This window comes from Ictalurus furcatus, chromosome 11 (assembly GCF_023375685.1).
Source record: "Ictalurus furcatus strain D&B chromosome 11, Billie_1.0, whole genome shotgun sequence".
NCBI classification, from domain to species: Eukaryota; Metazoa; Chordata; class Actinopteri; order Siluriformes; family Ictaluridae; genus Ictalurus; species Ictalurus furcatus.
Window position 1 is genome coordinate 22,694,971 of NC_071265.1, and position 9,079 is coordinate 22,704,049.

Below are 9,079 nucleotides of genomic sequence, written 5' to 3' on the forward strand. Positions count from 1 at the left end.
AGCTACAAAACAGTGCTTGTGTAACACAACAAAACAGTATGCTAGATTAGAAATATGTAAAAAATTAGACATTAGAAAGAAAAAAGTGTTTAGAAGACAGTACATTTTTGAAATTCTTCAGCCTCACACACCAAATAGTTGAAATTAACCAACACATACAAGCAGGCACATGTTGGTCTTAATATCCCTGTGAGGACCTTCCATTGACATAATTATTAATGCAGGTAATTAATGTTAATGCTACACCTAAATCTAACCGTAATGTTATTTTTCTTCATGGGGACCAGGCAAATGTCCCCACAAGGCCAGAACTCCTATATTCCTATACTTATGAGGAAGTTTGGTCCCTGCCAAGATGTAAAAACATGCCCACACACATGCACACTTGTGTGCGTGTGCACACACGCTCACACGCTCACACACACACACACACACACACACACACACACACACACACACACACATACACACAAGCACACTGAGAGCAGAATGAGGCAGAATAAACTGGTTCTGTGGCTGAACATGTGGTGGAGTAACGATGGGTTTTATTTCAGTCTGTAGACGAGAGGCATCCAGAAGGTTACAGACATACTGGGAAGCACACTCAGAGGTTTGTGTAGAGAGTGTGTATGACTGTCCTGCTTTGGTCTTCCAAACCCTTTATGATTATAACCATCAAGCAGGAGTTACATTCTTTAATTCAACATGTATTTAAATTCCTTTAATTTTATTCACTAATGTTTATTTTGTTTTGTTGTTTCAATTCAGCCTTCACTAATATTCTCTCTCGCTCCTCTTTTCCTTTTCCCCTATAATTGATGTTAACCCTCTTACATAAGCCAGTTTGTTTGGTTTTGCTTCCAGGCTCTGATCTCAGATCGCTCCTAATGACTGTGGGTATTATTTTTATACCAGTAAAGACGTCAGGCTGCACCGCTGCCCCTGCCAACAGTGGGCCCTGTATCGGGTGATGCCTTACCGGCACCAACCAGTCATGGAAGGCACGGAGAGGAATCGAGTGTCAGGATGGAAACGTGCACTTAGTTTCCCTGTGCTCTATTTTTGGATTTTTGAACATTTTTAAAAAATGTTTTATGGAACCTGTGGAGTGACTTAGTATTTTTATCACTCAGCTGTGTGTAATAGGGAGGTGTGTGTGTGTGTGTGTGTGTGTGTATGTGTTAGCAGCAGACTACAAAGTGAAACCTTCTTATACAAGATAAATACTACATCACTGACATCATTAAAAACATATGACTTTACTAGATATTTCACTTAGCAACAGATACTCACATGAGACCTAGCAGGGTTAACATAAGGTGGAAATTACATAGTTTGTGTGTGTGTGTGTGTGTGTGTGTGTGTGTGTGTGCGTGCGTGCGTGCATGTGCGTGCGTGTGTGTGTGTGTGTCTTTCCTGGCATTGCTTTGAAAGATTCTTTCAAGTCAGAACCTCAATACTTCATAGCTGAATTCTGGTTTGGACGGCAGAAGGTTGGACCACAGTCAGCTGGTTGCTGATCGGATGTATCAGATTTGAGCTCCCAGTCAGATTTGAACTCTCTAGTTCAAACCAGATGCAGAAAGGCTGATAGTTATGAATGAGCATTTAGTATTTATGCATGAATTTAGAATTGAAACTTTTTTCCTTTCAGTTAACAAATAACCATTATAGCATGTATATGAACTTACAGTATTCTCTAGTCTTTCAGGTTACAAATCCTGAAATATGATTCTCTTCGTACTTTATATCTCTGCATGTTTAGCTTTCTGCACCTTCTTCAACTCCTTATGTATATGAGGGTCTGATAATATAAATGTAAATTAAGTAACATTATACTGAGTCCGAGTTGAATGGCTTCCTCACAGTCCACTAATCTCACACTTTGAGTAGTGTGGGAGGAGTGTGAGAGACTTAGTGCTGTTTGTATACCGGTAGCACCAGCATGTGGTCAGAAAGAGTAATACATACTTTCTCCCATACTTTCCTTCACCAGTGATAAGCTAATAGAACAACAACATTATGGATGTTCTCTCCTGCCATATTCAGGGCTGGATTGATAATGTTCAGATCTACAGCCCGTTACATATTACTTTTCTTTCTTTTCTTTCTTAACCATTTGCTTACCTAGTACTAACTCTGAGGGATGAACCATTTCATATATTGCTTCTTAGTCTAGAAATCCCAAATCCCATGAAACAGATGTAAATTAGGCGGCGTAAGTTAGTTTTAATATGTTTGTCTGCTGATGGTCAGCTGATATCAGAGCTGTCAATCAGTAACTCTTGGCAAGTTCAGAGCTATGGAAACCTGCCTCTAATATTTAGGACAGACACTGGGGAAATCAGTGCAAATTGTGACACAGATCTTTTTTTATTTATTCATTGCAATAATCAATTACACATTCCAAAGTTTGGTGAAGCTATGCCAAAATGGCTGGATTCTGATATGGACTTAGTGAGATAGTAAAGATGATGTGCGTCTCCAAACGATTAGCCCAATTACTGAGGTAAGCTTTTGCAATATGCTGTGCTACGTGGTTAATCTTTCTCTAGTCAGTGAAGGGTATAGATGCAGGGTAAAGTCCTTCAGAAATATTTGAATTAAAATGTCAAAGTCAATCAAAATACATTTCCTCACAGAAATATTGAATATGAGACACTACTAACACAAGGAATATGATTTCTGTTATATGACTTACTAAATAATATGCAGTAAGAAAGGGCCGCCTTAGTGTGGAGTGTATTTATACCTCTTTTTCAAAGAAAAAAAAATTAATTGTTGTTTCTCTTTACTTCTTTTAAGCGACAGAGATGGGATTGTTTTTTCTTTGCATTGAGACTATGAATAAGACAGTCAATTAAACAATGTACCTTTATTAATGTATCTTTATTAATGTACCTATTTAATGTAACTTTATTTTACAATGTTGTACAAAACGGACCCTCAATGAATTCCATAATGTCTTAAAAAAGAAAAGAAAGAAAGAAAGGAAGAAATTTTGGGTTTAACCTGCAATAAGACAACAATAGAAAAGAAGTGTAAGAAATATAGCAGAGATATTACAGATATGTCTAAATAAATGGCCAATTATTTGCCGAGCTATCTGGAAGCATGAGAACATATATGCCAGATAAAATATGCATTTGATTGGGATCAAATATTACAACTGAATGGATCCAAAAGCTGCTCAGAGAATATGAAAGAATTGTCAGGAGTTTTTAAGCAAAAGGGTGAGTAAAGTTTATTAAAGAATATTTATATCATATTCAGAAAGGGAAATGCAATGCATTTTAACATATGCTATTGCATCATTTTCTGTGCTTGTGACTACATTTGGTAGCTATTTCCCTGACCTATTTACCTGACCATCACCTCAAGTATGTACTATTTCCTAGTACATACTGTCCTGACAGACAGAAACACTAAATGTCTTGTTGCCCTAAATTGGTTTATTTTTTTTAATCGTTTTTCATTTGTCCTAGTGTAAAAGAGATCTATCTAAATATTACATGGGTGATTTAGTTTATACTGATATATATATATATATATATATATATATATATATATATATATATATATATATATATATATACACACACACACACACACACACACACACACTGTATGTACATACGTGTGTGTGTGTTTCACAGTGCATCATGAACCAGTTCTTGGGAACTATATTTTGACTCTCTCCCACAGCCCAGCACACACACACATACACATATCATGTATTCACGGTTTTAGGTGTGTTTGGAGCTAAAAAAAAAAATAAAAATCTGAATAGTCAAGACCCTGAGGACCAGTTTGGAAGATACTGACTTAGGGCTGTTTATGGTCATCAGAGGGGAAAAAACATTAAGTATTCTTTCTTCCTTATTATATGTGTGTTAACAGAGCAGGTTCATGACCTTTGTGCAGTTAGCACGTTCTCTCTCCCAAAACATTAACTGCATTATCTCTGATCCTAAACCTGGTTTATGATGGCAGTAATGGCAGTACCATCAAGCACTGGATAAATTTATTCAGGTCACCCTGGTGCACTGGCACAAAGATCTGTGTTGAGCAACTCAGTATAATTTTCTTCAAATATTATGCAATATCAGAATTTGTTCTGGATCTTCTCTTCTGTTATCACCAGAGCAAAGCAAATCCTGCAGCATTTTTACCTGTCTGACTTGAGCTATTGAGCAACTTACTGCAGATCACTCACCCTGACCCTGGAGTCACTGCATTCACTACATCGTCTGAGATTTGCTTATATTACACTTATAAGAACTCATATTTAAAATACAAAATATGTATGGAAAATTAACAAGGTAAGGAATAAAACACAATGGAGGATGCTGTTAAAGAGTACTAATGAACAATGGCATGGTGTGATGCCATTACAACCCCAAAGTTAATTATTTAACCCATAATGGTATCAACTCACATAAAACCTCACAATAACAACAATTCCCCGCATTTAAAATCTGTCTATGTGAACTAGCTGCTACTATAGAATTACTAGAATGGGAATGTTAATATAAATCTGTGATTTGAATTACAGCTAGAACTATTGTCAGAGCTGCTGAAAATTAATCAACACTTTCTGACCAATCAGTATTGAGAATCCAACAGCGTTATAAGTGGTGTAAGTGACAATATAAATGGTTACTATTGTCATAGTTTTATCATTACTGACATACCATCTAACAAAAGTACAACAGTAAAACTATTGTATTGTATTGTTTTGTCATGTTATACAGGACTGTAACAATAGATACCATAAAGGAGCAAAGTAAACATACTGTATATAGCTTCATAGTTAAATTCCCCATGAAATGGCTTATTAGCTGTGATTTGATTCTACAGTATATGGTGAAGTATTTCCTTCTGAAAGAGGAACTGCTTGTCTGGCTCACACACATCTTGACTGAGATACACCACAACTGGAGAATCTAAACAGGGCTGACAGTAGCTTAGCAGACTAGCTAAATATGGGGAAAAAAGAAGAGATTAATGAAAGCCTTTTATTTACCCTTACAGATGGAGATGTCCCAATGATGTATAAAGACGAAACATTATTCTTGCTCAGTCTAAAGAAGCAACATATTCCAGCACTGAACAGCCCCAAGTTGGTAAAACACTCCTCCAAGAAATGCCTGTCACATAATTGGAACCTCATGCAAATTCTTCCCTCTTCAAAATGAATAAACTCCAACCATTCTTTTCTCAACCAATTCATGGTGCAAAAAGGGAACAATGTGCAGGAAGGTACACAGCCAAAATGGCACAGACAAACCATATTTACTGCTAATGAGCTACTACTGCAGCTAATGCCTACTGCTGTAGATCAAAACCCATCTCCTGTTCTAGAGAGCATTTAATTGGAGGAACACAAGGTTTAGATTTGAATCATGAAAAACTTTAGCTTGTTTTCCTGGATGTGATGAACTATAAAATTAAAACAAGAATATCTCCAAAATATTTCAGCAAAATCATATTGGTGTTCACACCACCAGGGTTGAGGGTTTGATTCCTTCGATTTATGGCCTGCGTGTGAGGAGTTTGCATGTTCTCCCCATGCTTCAGGGGTTCCCTTTGGGTTCTCCAGTTTCCTCCCCAGTCTAAAAACATGTGTTGTAGGCTGATTGGCATCCGTATTGTGTGTATGGGTGTGTAAATTTGTGTGTGATTGTCCCCTACGATGGGATGGCACCTCATCCAAGGTGCCCCGAGTCCCCCTGTGTAAGATAAGCAGTACAGAAAATGGATGGAATGGTGTCCATAAAACTAAGGACAGGTTAAAAAAAAAAAAAGCTCTGAAATACCAACGTTAATTTCAGTGGCACTTTAAGATTTCAAGGTCTACTAACCCTATTTACATAAAGTACCACAGTAATACAGAAGTGTAACACAACAATTTTTATGAGGGACAGCAGCTAATAACTGGTCTAACAACCCTACAGAAAAATCTAGCTTGGTCTGACTAGCTACCAGCTACCAAACCACAGGTTGAGCAGGACAAGCTAGTAGACCATCTTTTCCAGCTGTTAAGTTATTCCCTCTTCCATCTTCCATGCTATCTGACTAAATTCATCAGTATTTGAGATTGACTTATCATTACATGTTAATAAAAATATTGTAAAACTTTACAGTGTAGCATTAGTAGGCTAGTGGTTTCCAGCTGACAGTGGTCTACAGGCTGAGTTAGACTAAGATGGATTATTATTAGGGATTTCCATTTCACTATAAAAATATACTAGCTCAACTGTAAATTGCCCAATCTGTCAACACATGCTCTGGCCCAGGAGAAGTAAGAGACATTGGAGTAGTAGAACTCAATGTCGACAAGGATGCCTGCTCCACCAAGTCTTGTCCCCCTTGTTACTAATGTGTATGCCTCAAGTACTCTTAAAATACACTTTGACCATGTTTGGATCAATGCCAAAATATCAGCAGTTTATTTGGTGGTAGCAAGGATATGTCCATCCAAATCCAACATTGAGCCACTTATTTTTGACATATTGCACTAACATGAATTTTCTACTGACAGACTGGCAAAAATCTTAGCCAGATCATAGCCAGAAACTAGGCCTTAAGTTCCTGAACATGAATCAGGGGTGTAACCTGGCCTGGGCACTCAGGGCTGTAGTATGGAATTAAATTTGTGCCAAAAGTATTGAACGTAACATTTCAAGAAAAGAACAAAAATATACAACGAGAAAGAAGAAAAACACTGAAACCGAAAACAGTGAACTCAGTGACAAAAATTTAACATGGTCTTCAAATAAACAGCATTGTTTGTTAACCATTTTCTAAGCTTTGTTTCACTAATCATAGTTTATGAATGCGCTGCCAGAGTTTTCTTTTGTACTTTCAAACTTGTTATTTACACGCAGCAAGTTTACATTCACCATTCTGGCAGAAACTTTTTGTGTGGGCGGGGCTTAACAGCAATTTACTCTCATTGGGTAGTGAGATTTGGATCGACAGCTCCCTGACCAGGAGTACCAGGAAGATACCAGGAAAACCAGGAAGACATTCTATCATGGATATCCCAGAGGCTACTCTGGACTATAGCTCCCATTACATTTACCTCTAATTATATCATTATTGGTGTTTGTTAACATACAAAATATATATTCAGTGATTAGATTTGTAGTTAAATTTAGACTGTATTAGTTTTAGCTCTCTGACCCTAATAAACTGGCAGTTGGAATTGCAGCCCAACTTTGATTAGACTGATAAAACATTTACATGTGTACATAAAGATTTTGTTGAGTGCAAACTCAAGAGAACATTACAGTGTGCTTATTGGACCAACATCACTTAAGTATATGGATGACATTTAATTTTACATTATCTTAAGATAGCACCTTTTTCTCTCTCTTTTAGGAGGTGATAGAGAAGTCTAAAGCAAGAGCTACCCCTTTATTCACTGATGCAGTAAATCTCAAGTTCCAGCTGTTGAACAGATGGGATATTCTTATTAGTTCATTCTTTTATTTATTTAACACAGGCAAATAATACAACCTAATCACACACACCTCTACACACATCAGACTGGTCTGTTATTATAAGCAGGTATTCTGCTGTTTATGAAGAGCATTAAAATTAATGGGGCTCATTAATACATTCCTTTTTTTTTCTTTCTTTTTTTTTTGCATCCAAATGCTGCACAGCCAACCATTGATCTACCTTGATGTATAAAAGTTATTTATGTATTTATTTATTTTATAACATTAACATTATACTTATTGGTTTTTGGCATCGAAAGAGCATAGTCATACATACAATAACATTTATAAACATTTATAAACACCACCCCACCCCACCCTCAATATTGAACATTCAGGGGAAAAATAAATAAATAATAAAAATAATTATATATAAGAGGTACATTATTTTTTTTTATAGGCGCTGTCATTTTATTTATCAATTTCACTCATTAATTTCAGCCTCATCACTTTTCAGGAATTGCATAAAAGTGCCCATCTTTCTGTCCCTGTAGGGGGTCGAATGAGTTTCTATGAAGATTGCCCATTCGAGGAAAAACTTATCTAGCCTCTTCCTGGATATATCCATCCATCCATCCATCCATCCATCCATCCATCTACTACCGCTTACTCCTTTTCAGGGTCACGGGGAACCTGGAGCCTATCCCATCTTCCTGGATATATCATATAATAAAATGCTTTGCTGAATGCAATTGTTTGCCTTGTTTATTTTACATTATTGTCCAAACTTCTTTCTTTGGATAAATTTAGCAGTTGCTTGCACTCATTGATATTCACTTGTTGTGCATGCTTATGTGAATGTCTTAACATAAGATGACATTAAGATGTGAGTAATTATGACCGTAGAAGCAAGAGAAAAATATTAATTAATACATACTGTAAATGTATTCTGTGTTATGGGAGCAATCCCCTTTTCCTTTAAAAGTGAACACAAAAAAAACTGATTAATGCTGTCTCTTCATCACTCCCCAGAAAAAAAATGCTGTTGTAAATGTAGTCAATGTAGTAATCAAAGCAAATAATGTGTTAATATTTACTGAAAGTTAATATTTGCTGCAAATATAGTCTCTGCTGCTGTCTGTCCCGCTTCATTCAATCAGGTTTGACAGACAGTGTAGATTTGTTTGGAACTACTGAGAGCTACATGAACCACGTGACTGCATTGCGGCGAGATCAAAGCATATCGCAACTCTCTTTTTCAATGGCGCTGACAGAAAAACGCACACACACAACAACAACAATAATAATAATAATAATAATAATAATAATAATTTAAATCTTAAATATAAATGACTGTCCAAACAAGAGAATGCCATTTAGGCATTTAATTAAACTAGGCATTTAATTAAACTTGCTGTGAAAGCTAGAATTAGCAGGTACATCTGACTAAGGATTGAGCAATAGAACATCTGAAAACAATACATTCTATATTTTAAAGCCTGCATTTAATTGCAAATGATCTGTTTTTCCTCTTTGGAACACCTGTGACATCCAACCCCCAGTACAACGCGTACATGTCAAATGGAGTATACTTTGAATTGCTATGCGTACGACGGTGCGTAAAAAACGAA

The 9,079-nt window shown here is 36.5% G+C and overlaps 1 long non-coding RNA gene across 1 annotated transcript; it reads left to right on the forward strand.

Annotated features, from left to right (window-relative positions):
* The first annotated feature begins 281 nt into the window (after positions 1–281).
* LOC128615087 (uncharacterized) lies at positions 282–8,207 on the forward strand. The gene is made up of 3 exons (XR_008387148.1): positions 282–2,509; positions 5,035–5,126; positions 7,387–8,207. It is a non-coding gene; the product is annotated as an uncharacterized LOC128615087 (long non-coding RNA).
* Positions 8,208–9,079: the final 872 nt, after the last annotated feature.